At 35.8% G+C, this 12787-nt stretch overlaps 1 protein-coding gene across 10 annotated transcripts in view; it reads right to left on the minus strand.

Moving 5' to 3' along the window:
* LOC6039483 (zinc finger CCCH domain-containing protein 13) overlaps positions 1 to 12787 on the minus strand; it is a 215511-nt gene that overhangs the window by 153292 nt on the left and 49432 nt on the right. The window lies entirely within an intron of this gene.

Below are 12787 nucleotides of genomic sequence, written 5' to 3' on the forward strand. Positions count from 1 at the left end.
CTGTGTCTGAAAATCGAAAAATTACAGAGAAAAAAAATCAGATTTTGCACCAGAATCGATCCAGAAAGTACAAAAGAGTCGATAGCTTGAATTTACAAAAAGCAACCCGTATCCATTAAAAAGGTTCAAAACACTTTTTTCGAACGATTTTAAACTTAAAGGATTGGTTTAAAATTTAGTGGTGAATTAACAACAAAACTTTTATGTTTGATTTTTTCCTTATTGGAAAAAAAAATGATCATTTCATAGATGAAGTTTGAGTTTTTTATTTTTATTTCATCAGAGATGTATCTCGACTATGACCAAAGTCAAGGAAAGGGCAAAAAATAAAAAAAAATAAAATTCAAATTGAAATAACAAGCCGTGCAGTTCACTTGTTTTCGTTGGTTTTCAAAATATTAAAGCATTAAAGAATTTTATTTTTCCCAGAATTTTTTTATGGTACTTTACATTGTAATTTTATATACATTTGAAATATTTCCATATTAGCCTGGAGGCTAAATATGTTGATTTGACGTCTATTATCCTTAAACTATTGATTTTTTTTCCGAAAAAAAGAATGTTTTGCCATCTAATTTTTCAGGCCGATTTTGAAGTGGGTGGCGAGGTCAACATGAACTTTGAAAATTATTTGCAACGGTCTTAATTGACGACAATTATTTTGGTGAATGAAATGTTTTTGAGCGTAGATTGTATTCTTTAATAAAAACATAAACTACAACTCTGCCAAGACACCAAAAAGGTATAAGAAACGCCTTTTCGAGATAATGAATATTGCATTCAAAGTTTTTTTTTATTTTTAATGTGTAATACAGCCTCTTTTATAATGTAATATTACCTAAACATAGACTAAACAAATGACAAAACATTGAAATAACGGAGAATTTACACATTTTTATAGGTAAAATTACATCACAATTACAAAAATACAATTAAAGGTAATGTACACATTCTCAGATCAGAAATGTTTTTTTAGTTAAGTATTTTAAAAGCTTATTGGTATGATGAGCTGCCATAGTTGTATGAAGGTTTGTATGGACTCATTTATGATATGAAGTGGTCTCTGGTCATTGTTCCATGGAACACAGTAAAAAATGAAAATATTACACTGAACAAAAGGTTTAAAATTACATTTAAAAATTTAACATTACCTCAATTGCGATTGAAAAGTGGCATTACAACGGAATACTGGAAAAATTACACAGTTTTAGAGGGAAAATTAAACATTTTTTTGTGACATATAATTTGTACCCATTTTCAGATGTAATATTACCATGAATTTTTTGTTACTGAGCAGTTCTCTACGAAAACGTTATTTTTATTTTTTTATTTTTTTGATCCCGCTGAAACTTTTATGGTGCCTTCGGTAAGCCCAAAGAAGCCATTTTGCATCATTAGTTTAACCTTATAATTTTCCATACAAATTTGGCACCTGTCCATACAAAAATGAAGAATGAAAATTCAAAAACCCATATCATTTGACGGAATTTTTCGATCGATTTGATGTCTTCGGCAAAGTTGTAGGTATGGAAAAGAACTGCACTGAAAAAATAATACACGGTTAAAAAAAAAATTGGTGATTTTTAATTTAACTTTTTGTCACTAAAACTTGATTTGCAAAAAACACTATTTTTAATAGTTTATTTTTTTATTTATGATTTAGGGAACATCAAATGCCAACTTTTCAGAAAATTCCAGGTTGTCCAAAAAATCTTTGAACGAGTTATGATTTTTTTAATCAATACTGATTTTTCCAAAAAATCTAAATATTGTTCGAAAAAAATTTTTCAACTTTAAATTTTTCGATGTCAAATCAAATTTTCAATCAAAAAGTATTTCTGAAAAATTTTGATAACTGCACTGTTTTCAAGATATACCCATTTTTAGTTAAATTTTTTCAAAATAGTTGCAGTTTTTCATTTTGTTTAAATTAGTGCACATGTTTGCCTTCTTTTGAAAAAAATATTTTTCAAAAGCTTAGGAAATTTTCTTTATTTTGTTTTTTTTTTTTTAACTTTCTTTGATAAGACCTTTAGATGCTGAGATATTGCTAAGCAAAGGTTTAAAAAGCTAAAATAAGAAAATTTCAAAGTAAAAAACCAGAAAATGGATTGCAAACTTTTTTGAATATATTGTAAAACCATTTATTTCCATAATTTTAACTTAACAACGTACCTTAAGTATTTTAACGAGTTTTAATTTTTTTAACCGAAGACAGAAGAAAGACGCGAATTAAGAAAAAAGAAATATAAATATATTGATAGTTTGTAAAATCATTACAAGCCCACATCGACTCGATTTCGTGAATCTTTGTTTAATTTTGGTCCCCAATTTTTGTAACTTAGCAGAGTTTTTTAACTTTTTTTAAGAGTGTACCAATGATTTAGAATGTTAGCGATTTAAAAGTAAGTTTTGGAAAGGGTACTTTTTGAGTTTCTTTTTGTGTTTGGTCGTTAACGTCAGGCGTCGGTGGATCAAAATATTTGCCGTAAAATTGTCATTACTCGTGATGGTTACAAGCAAGTAAGGCCGTTGCAAATATTTTTCAAAGTTTATGTGCTTATGTTTTTTTTTTGCCCCCTCGACTTTGGTCAGAGCCGAGGGACATAAACTTTGAAAAATATTTGCAACGGCCTAGAGTTCTAAATGAAAAAAACACCCTTTTGGGTGATTGCAGATACGAAAAGTTCATTAATTTTCCGTTCTAATGAATTGCCCATTTTTTTATTTACAATTGAGTAACGAGAAATAGCAGAAGTTTCAAAACTATTTTTATTTATTTTTTTTTTTCAAAAAAAAAAATGCGTTGTTGCCAATGTTTTTTTCCACTGCAATGCTAAATGCTCTCAATTTATTTTCGTTCACCTACATGAAGGCTCGATTGCTAGAGCTGAAAATTTCCAGGTCAAATTAAATCACTCCGCATGAAATTGACGCAAAAACTCTGGTCCAATTAAAATTAATTAAATTTCTCCCATGACGCGGTACTGCCAGCTAGCAAACTGGATGACATTTCGAAGCTGCAACAGGATCTAGGGGTAGGAGTAGACGTGTATGAATAAAATATGAAATTCGTGTCACTGTGTCTGTTTGGTTTGAGGTTGAAGTTGCTGTTAGTATTACAGGGTTTTGCATTTCAGTGTGCTCAAAAATTGATTAAAATCGGAAGTTCACAAATTAGAACGCTAAAATGGGTTATTCAATACACATATTGAAAACAAGTTTCAAATAAAAATGACATTTACAACCAACCCCGGACCACCATCCGTCAAATCAATTTAAAAGTTCAAATTTTCGCCAACTTCCTCCGTCAATGCTTACGGCCTGTGTGCGATCTTCGTCAACGACAGCGGAAGCCGACGGTAGCTTTTGGAGCCGCGCTTCTTTGATGATCTTTCCACCGACGGCAGCAGGTGATCGCATTGTTGGATGACCGCACGCGTACGCAAACAGTGCCGTCTGCACGAAAAGTTTGATGCTGAGTATAATTAGAATACTTATTTATTTTTAAAAATAATAAAATTAAAAGTCTTTTTTTTTCTTCCAAAAATTTCACTAACAAATATTTTTTAATGTTTTGAGTTCATTTTTCCCAACTTAATTAAAATGATTAAAATTTATTTTTTCCGTGCTTGCCCAGAGCGATTGAGCCATTTCACCGACATTTTCCTCTGAGCTCGCAGGCAATTCGATTAATTTTCGCTTCCTATCTGTCGAATCTGCGGCGTGCCAATGATGTTCGCATTTTAATGCAAACTGTTTGCCATTATGAGGCGTCCGACTTTAATCCCCTCACCCTATCTCACTCCCTGAACTCAGCCTTTTTATAGCTTTTTGATGCAGTCGGCGAAATGCCGCCAAAAGCTGCCGGGAACTTTTTCCTGGGTGGCCAGTGATGATTTCGTCACACAAACAAATAAAGCTTTTTTGTTTGCTATAGGGTGGTGCTTTAGTAATTTTCAATGTTTGTTTCATTCTTGTAAGTAAAGAAAAAGAACATTTTAAAAAGGCTTTTCAATGAAGAATCTTGAAGGTTCTTAAAAACACAATTTGTGACATATTTCAACAAATAAATTTAGTGATTTGGGCAAAATTTAGGTTAATAATAAGTCAATTAGATTTATACAAACATTATCCAACCACCCTAACCAGCGCAGTCATTCCAATCGAACGTGCCCTATTTGTGGAAAAGTGGAAACAAATTTGTTGGAAAATTTCCGATTGCGATCGTGCCCCGATGTTAATCGTTGCGACATTCCAGCGCCCATAGAAGCAAAAATCCACAGAAAAAAAACGACTCTAAATCGCAGTACAATAAATTTCAAAATCACACAACTTAGATCAAATAACAAAAAACGAAATCTCACTTTTTTCTCAACACCATAAATTTTGCAATAAAACAGCTCCAACTAGCGTACCGACAATTTATTGCAATTGCAGTGTTTCTGTTGTTTTCGAGAAGTGTGGTTTAGATTGCAATTTTGTGGGACCCCACCACCGATTGGCCACGTCCATCAGATAAGGTCCCAGCAATGGACCGGAACGGTGCAATTTCATATTTTGCGGACAATCCGTCCGCGTCCGATGTGATGTGATATTGGAAACTGTTGAAAGTTTAGATTGAAAGGGTGAAATGTTTCACTCACGTTCAACTGTGGTTTTCACCTTTTCAGAAGGTTGCCCAACCAAATTTACACCTGTGAGCAGAGGAATTTTTGACGACATTAAAGATTTGGAATAAACCCCATTTTCATCAAAATTCTTTTGTTGTTTCCAAGTCTTAAGATCCGTTTCAGTCTTCAACTCTAACCTTTGAAAGCCTAACCAATGCTCACTTTTACATAAAAGATCACACCCATTCCTTCAAACTTTAACCCATAAATTAAAGTCCACCTCCAAATATCCAAGGCCGCACAGCATTCACCAAACGCCCAAATGAACCCACTATTGATCAAGATAAAAGCTCCCCAGAAACCAACGCCAACAAAAACACTAACAAGAGCAATAAACCTTAAATCAACAAAGTTTCGGCCCGGAATCAGCGAAGCTCACCAGTTGACGGCGGCATTGCTCGGCTAGAATTAAATTTACTGACACAACGCGGGAGTTTGAAAGGCAAACTTTGGCACACGGCCACCACCACCCACAAGCCACCTCCAGCGGGCTGCTGCTATTAATCAAAGCCCAAAGTTTAGTTCTGCAACTTCCGATAGAGCGCGCCCGGCGAAGGTAAACTCGGGCTTGGCGAGCATTCCCTTGCTGGCAGGGTTGGGAAAACTTCATACAAATTACAAACACCAAAATTTCAAATGACGAAAATGTTCACATCCCTTCCCCCGAAATCCTGGTACTTTCAGCGGGGACAGGGTGCAGCAAGTTACCAACACAATTTGTTAACATTTCATAACTTTATTTGCGGAAAAGTTGCGCTTTTCACTTGCTACTGGCTGGGTGGGGGAAACAGCGCGGAAAGTAGCAATTTTTTTAGAGGGCGTCAAAGTTTTGCTCCATCGCTTAAGACTTGACCCGATGGCAACGGATTCCAAGCCACGGTGTCGGGCGGTTTGGTCACGGATCGTTTGGAAGTGTTGAAGAGATAGAGAAAATTTTACAGAGATTGACCAGTGAACGTGCGGAAAAGTGTCATTTTGATAGAACTTTAGATTTACATTCGTGTTAGTTTAAACATTTTATAGTTTTTAATATGTTTTTTTTTATTTTTTATTTGGAATCACTTTTGTATGTACCAGAGAAGAAAATTTGCACCATTAATTTGTCCATACAAGACCACATACAATTTTGGCAACCGTTCATGCAAAAAGGCGTTTAAAATATTTAAAAATCTGTATCATGAGAACGGAATATCTATGGATTCGACTAAGTTGTAGGTATTGTTTAAAATTTCCAGAAAAAAACATTCTTTTTTTTTGAATATATTCCAAAAAATACCAACTTTTGAGCTACGGCACAAATTAGTCAAAGTTCATTTAGCAGTGTTGCTAATTTTTCGATTTTTTTTAATTATTGAAAAAAGGCGATCTTTTATTAACATTAAATTTAGATTTTAAATCAATCGAAAAATACCTTGCTTAAATTTGGATATCGTAAACCGTTTTCAAGTTATGGCCAACTAAAATTGATTTTTTGTTGATAACGTGCATATTTTATCTGTATAATAATAACCATGCTTAAACTCCTCTGAAAAAATCAAAAGGATCAGATTTTTTTTTAATTTGCTTAAGAGAGACGATAACTGAAGAAAATTGCATCCGATTTCCAATGCAAAAAAAAAATGTTTGAAAAATATTTTCACCATTTTAAAATCAATCTTTACATTTGATATGATCTTTGATGAGTGTTTTTAGACCTTTTCAAATGTGAAGTTAATTTAAAAATTTTGAAAATACTTTTATTCGCAAGATCGGTAAGTTTCACGTCCCAATTGAAAGTTTCCTAAAGTACTTCAAAAGTTATGCCAAAACGACTCTGGCAAATGTTCGGAAGATTGTAAAATGCCTTTCATATTATATATTTTCAGAATTTTTTTTTTGAAAGACCCTTCCAACGAGTCCAAGAGATTGAAGATCGAGTGACTCTATCAACTTTAATGACCAATTAAGTGTTAATTATACACTTTTTTTAAAGCCAGATATTTTAATGAAAATAATCGTTTGGCATTTTTATAACTACAGTATTTGTAAATGACCCCAACATAAATCAAGATCAAATTTCTGGTAAAAGGGTGGCCACGCTGATATTTCTGAAACTTTGATCCTGCATTTTTTAAAAGGTTGTCATGATTGTTTTTTGTTAAAAATGTTGAATTCAAAGAGTTTATAAACATGTAAATTCGACAAAATAAATTTTAAAAAGAATAATCTGACACAAAAAGACAAAAATCCCAAACAAAAACCCTTGAAAAAAAATAGCTGCAATGAGTAAAATTTTTGAGCCAGTCACTTTAAAAAACGAATACATGATTTTTGAGGAGCTTGGGGTTGGTAATTGGGATCAGTCATTCTTCATAAGTCATTAATTAAAAATATCTAGATAGTACATCATTTTCCTAATACAAAAAGAAAATATGATATTATTTTTATTTTAAGGTTAGGGAACTGTCTTCTGTGATCATCCCGGCACATAAATTGATAACTGTTTTAAAAAAAATGCTATTTTAATTTCGAAGGTTATTTTGTAACTTTTTTCCTTCCGCTGCTCAATTTGTTCTCCCGTGTACCAGTATAGTCTAACACCGTTTGAATTAGTCAGCTGTTGAAAGGTACCCCATATCTCAGCTTAGGTTAATTACTGCACTGATGTTTTTTTCCAAAACAATCCAATAAATGAAACGAAAATGAAAAAAATGCTAGAATAATTCCGAACATCAAAGTTAAATTTAGATGTGACTTAAAAATTATTGCAATCTTGACCTATATTTTTTTTCTTGAAACTAAGCATTATTTGAAAAAACTTAATTTAAGCTGCATGTTTTTGTGAGTTACGCAATTTAGAATAGGCTATTGCATATTTTTAAATTCAATGGTAAAAAATAGTCATTGCTAAAATGTAAATTTTAATCGAAAAAAATATACAATTGGTTTAAACAGTTATGAATAAATTGGAAAACGTTTATTTTTGTATTTTCAATCAAATGTAGCACTTTTAAGCTTTTTTATAAATTTCAAATTTTAGAATTCCACATCAAAAATTAACGCAACATTTCCGAAAACAATTTGTTTTTGCAGGATAATAAAGATATTCAGATTTTTTTTACAGTATCACAATTGGTTCAATTTATCATTGATTGATACTTTTTGTTTCAAAAAATTTATGAATTTAAATAGATTGAAAAATAATCAAATGTTAGACAACAGTGCAAACAATTGGGGCAATTAAGATCTGATTTTAATTAATATTGGGTAATTCTCCGCCAACTCACACAGCAGTTGCCCCGACCCCTCTTCGATTTGCGTGAAACTTTGTCCTAAGGGGTAACTTTTGTCCCTGATCACGAATCCGAGGTCCGTTTTTTGATATCTCGTGACGGAGGGCGGTACGACCCTTCCATTTTGAACATGCGAAAAAGAGGTGTTTTTCAATAATTTGCAGCCTGAAACGGTGATGAGATAGAAATTTGGTGTCAAAGGGACTTTTATGTAAAATTAGACGCCCGATTTGATGGCGTACTCAGAATTCCGAAAAACGTATTTTCATCGAAAAAACACTAAAAAGTTTTAAAAATTCTCCCATTTTCCGTTACTCGACTGTAAAAATTTTGGAACATGTCATTTTATGGGAAATTTAATGTACTTTTCGAATCTACATTGTCCCAGAAGGGTCATTTTTCATTTAGAACAAAATTTTTCATTTTAAAATTTCGTGTTTTTCTAACTTTGCAGGGTTATTTTTTAGAGTGTAACAATGTTCTACAAAGTTGTAGAGCAGACAATTACAAAATTTTGATATATATACATAAGGGGTTTGCTTATAAACATCACAAGTTATCACGATTTTACGAAAAAAGTTTTAAAAAGTTGGTCGTCATCGATCATGGCCGTTCATGGTCACCCGCGACAGACACGGACGACGAAACAAAGAGAAACGCAAAAGTAACTTTTTCAAAACTTTTTTCGTAAAATCGCGATAACTTGTGATGTTTATAAGCAAACCCTTATGTCTATATATCAAAATTTTTGTAATTGTCTGCTCTACAACTTTGTACAACATTGTTACACTCTAAAAACAACCCTGCAAAGTTAGAAAAACACGAAATTTTAAAATAAAAATTTTGTTCTAAATGAAAAATGACCCTTCTGGGACAATGTAGATTCGAAAAGTACATTAAATTTCCCATAAAATGACATGTTCCAAAATTTTACAGTCGAGTAACGGAAAATGGGAGAATTTTTAAACTTTTTAGTGTTTTTTCGATGAAAATACGTTTTTCGGAATTCTGAGTACGCCATCAAATCGGGCGTCTAATTTTACATAAAAGTCCCTTTGACACCAAATTTCTATCTCATCACCGTTTCAGGCTGCAAATTATTGAAAAACACCTCTTTTTTCGCATGTTCAAAAATGGAAGGGGTCGTACCGCCCCTCCGTCACGAGATATCAAAAAACGGACCTCGAATTCGTGATCAGGGACAAAAGTTACCCCTTAGGACAAAGTTTCACGCAAATCGAAGAGGGGTCGGGGCAACTTTTCCCGATTTCGTGTGAGTTGGTAGAGAATTACCCTATTATGAATGTTATGATTTATTTTTGTAAGATTAAAATGTGTATATCAATTTTAAGATAGATTTCGGCAATTTCGTCTTTATGAAAACTAAATAATAAAATGTTGTTTTTATAACCCTTTTTAAATTATTTCCTTAATATGTGGTGATGATTTTCAGAATTAAATAAAATTCCCTAAATACTGCCTCAGCTATAATTCCCAAAAGGCCTATTTCAAAACGACAAAAAATATCGATAAACCAAAATGACACAAATTACACCGCCAAAAAAAAAACAAAGGATTGGATTTTATTATTTTAAACCTTTCAGTTTCGAACTAAAGGTAGGCAAAACCGCTTTTTTCAAGGAGCCGCTCATTAAAATAAACGATGCAACATTATAACAGTTTTGCATTAAGAGATATACCGTTGAATGACTGAATTTTTATTGCTCGTAATAAAATATCCGGGTGAATTCTCCTATGCATTTCAAAGTGCATTCCCTGCAGTCGAATCTTCAGCTCTTTAACTCAATAAACCCCGTAATAAATTCCGACAGATTCCACACGCCCTGGAATGCCAAGCTGTTTCAAAGTTCTAGCTCTGACATCAGCCCAGCCACACCCTCAGCCCATCCCATTTGTCTACACCGCGTAGATCCCGTAATCGAACTCCCAGTATCATAAATTTGGGAGGGGGGGGGGGGAGATTTCGGTCGAAAAACTCATTTATTGTCTAGTCGTGTGGCGTACCGTTTCACGGGGTCCCAGCATCCAAAAGGTCCACCGGGTGACCATCAGCGTAGCTGATTTGAAAGGTCCGGCTCGAACCAAGTCACGGCTGTCGTCATTATGTTGCGATTGGTTTCAGAGTCCGGCGGAGTTTAGTGACCTGTCGTCAACCCCCTGCGCGTAATTCGCTAGATGGGGGCTGATTTGCATAAACATTTCATGCGTATCACAACATTTTATGAATCGACGAGGGGGAGGGGGAGAGGGGAAGCTTTTTTTTCTCTAATAAAAAGCTTATTTTTCACACAGCATTATCGTGTCGCGTTGACGCTGTCGTGCGGCCTGGCCTCCGAAGATGGTCACCGCAAGCCGACGAAGATGCTTGAATTATGCAAGAGCCCGCGCTGAGAGTGCCTTGTTGTGATGATCTTGGGGACGACGGACAAGCGGGTCGAAAGATGGTCATCGTGGAGATTGAAGAATTGAATGGCACTTGCTAGGAATCGTTGCCATTGATCAATGTGAGGAGAGGGAGAGAGTGTGTGTGTGTGGGGAGACTTTGTTTGCATTTGTTGGTCTTTCAGTGTTACCTTGTTTGTTGGTGATGAAAATAGAAAAAAATACCGGCCAGTTTGCATTGTTTGCTAATGGATAATGTCGTCGTGGATATTTACTATGTGATCATCGAAGAATTGCATATTTTTCGATGTGTACTTGGGAGAAAGTTGTTTGGCTTTGGATGGTTGTGATTTACAGAAAATACAACATACTTGGAGTTGTCACTACTTTGGATTAACACCTTCTAAATATGAGCAATTGTATCTTGAAGTTGTTTTTCCCAGACTTGAACAAAAAAATCACAAAGCAATTCCCAGCCTCTTAACAGCGAAAGCTCCCAAATGATGCAACTCGGTGCCCTTTATTGGTCATCATCTCTCTAGATTGCCCCGGTCATAAATAAATGAAAACCCTCGCCGGACAGCGTCCCAAAACTGGTCAACGAAATTTATGTAATCGTCGTTACTTTAACCAGGGCGGCGGTGAGAGTCCCTGAAAATCTGTTTCTTCAACAGGCTTGGGACGTATCCAAGAAAGAAGGCCTCTTAAAGAAGTGCCCAAGCCTGACCAAAGAAGTCCCCCAAAGCCGGTGAAACGAAATTTGCATATTCAATGGCATTTCTATCGGAGATTGTCGAAGAAACCCCCGGCTCGCCCACCCTGGGCTGTGAATGCTAATACGGAAGGTGGCCCCTTGAAATGGCATGCCTTTTTGAAATCTTGAAGTGCCACCTGTGTATCCGTACAAAGTCTCGTATCGCACTTGTAATTTTGCTGAAAGATAACTTTTTCAGATTTTCAAGGTTTTCAACTTGACACGCTGTAACTTGTAACAGTTATGCAAAATTTAAATTTTCTAAGATAAATCTCGACTTATTAATGTGGCAAGAGAGCACAACGCCAACGCTAGGCTGCCAACCCAAGGAGGGGGAATTTATTCAAACGACCGATAACAGCATACAAAGCGCGATGGCTAATCTCGGCGCGGCTTTGAAGAACATTTCCTCCGGCCCATCAGTCCAGAAAAGGATGATAATCTAACGTTTGCGGTCATCATCCCAAACTTCCAGCTCCGAAGAAACCACACGTGTGAACGGTTTACCCACGGGAGGGGAACATGATTTATGCAAAAGTGACCTGGAATTTTCTGGTCAATTTCGTATAAATAGTTGCGGATCCCATTTCGGGGTCGTAAATTCGACCTTTTTCAAAGGGCTCACGTCAAACTGAAGGACGACTTTGGTTCACGGAACCACAGCATCCGTCGTAACTTTCTCTTGTAATTAGTTGTATCACGGATACAGTGTTGTACTTGGACCATGTTATCGGGCGGCGACTTCAGAGAGGTATCTGCAACACATTAAGGTAGGGTTCCGAGGTTGCCAGCTGAGTACTCAGTCTCACACCCAGCGAACTATTTCATTGAAAGAGAGTTCCACGATGACTTTGGGTTGACTGTGGAATTCTGGGTGGTCAAAACTTCAAATGTCATTTTATTTTCACACAAACAATATCTACAGATAAATAACATAAAATCCCGTTTTGTCCTCAATCCCACTATTCCACCGCCCCGGGGCTAATTACTGCAATTGATTTGTCCAATTTGAAGAGCAGTTGGGCTGAAGCGACTGCTGCGAACCCCAAGAGGATATGCGCCAGAGCTAAAGTACACGCGATCCCCAGCTCATCTGCAAGAGCGGCCGGAAAATCTTAATTAGTGGCGGATGCGGAGGGGAAAAATCAGCCAAGCCGTCGTCGACATGACAAATTGCCACGACACGATTTGCTACCCTCTCAAAGACAAGGTGGACGACATTTGCGGCGGGCGACAAGTTTGTAGCTCAATGTATGAAACGGGGAAGGGACTTTTATTTCCTAATGATGATTCGAGCTGGAAATAACACGGCAAGTGGATGATTGAGATAGTTTAGTTTTGTGGGGTTTGTAGAATATGTGAGTTCATCAAAAACGAAACTATTGGCACTACGCCCCCCGGGGCATGGCCTTCCTCTAACGTGGGATTTCTGCTCCAGCGCCTCTGACGAGACAGGAGAAACCGGGACCGACGTTTTACTTCACCATCCGATAGAAGCTCAGTGGATAAGGCGGGAATCGAACCTGCGTCTCATAGCATCATCGGGATCGGCAGCCGAAGCCGCTACCCCTGCGCCACGAGACCCAGTGAGTTCATCAAGTGTACTGCAAATTAATTGAGAAGATTTGATAGCATTGAATAATGCTAGTCCTGTTAAACAAAAAAAAGCCAAAAAGCCGTAAGAG

The sequence above is a fragment of the Culex quinquefasciatus genome, chromosome 3, assembly GCF_015732765.1.
Source record: "Culex quinquefasciatus strain JHB chromosome 3, VPISU_Cqui_1.0_pri_paternal, whole genome shotgun sequence".
NCBI classification, from domain to species: Eukaryota; Metazoa; Arthropoda; class Insecta; order Diptera; family Culicidae; genus Culex; species Culex quinquefasciatus.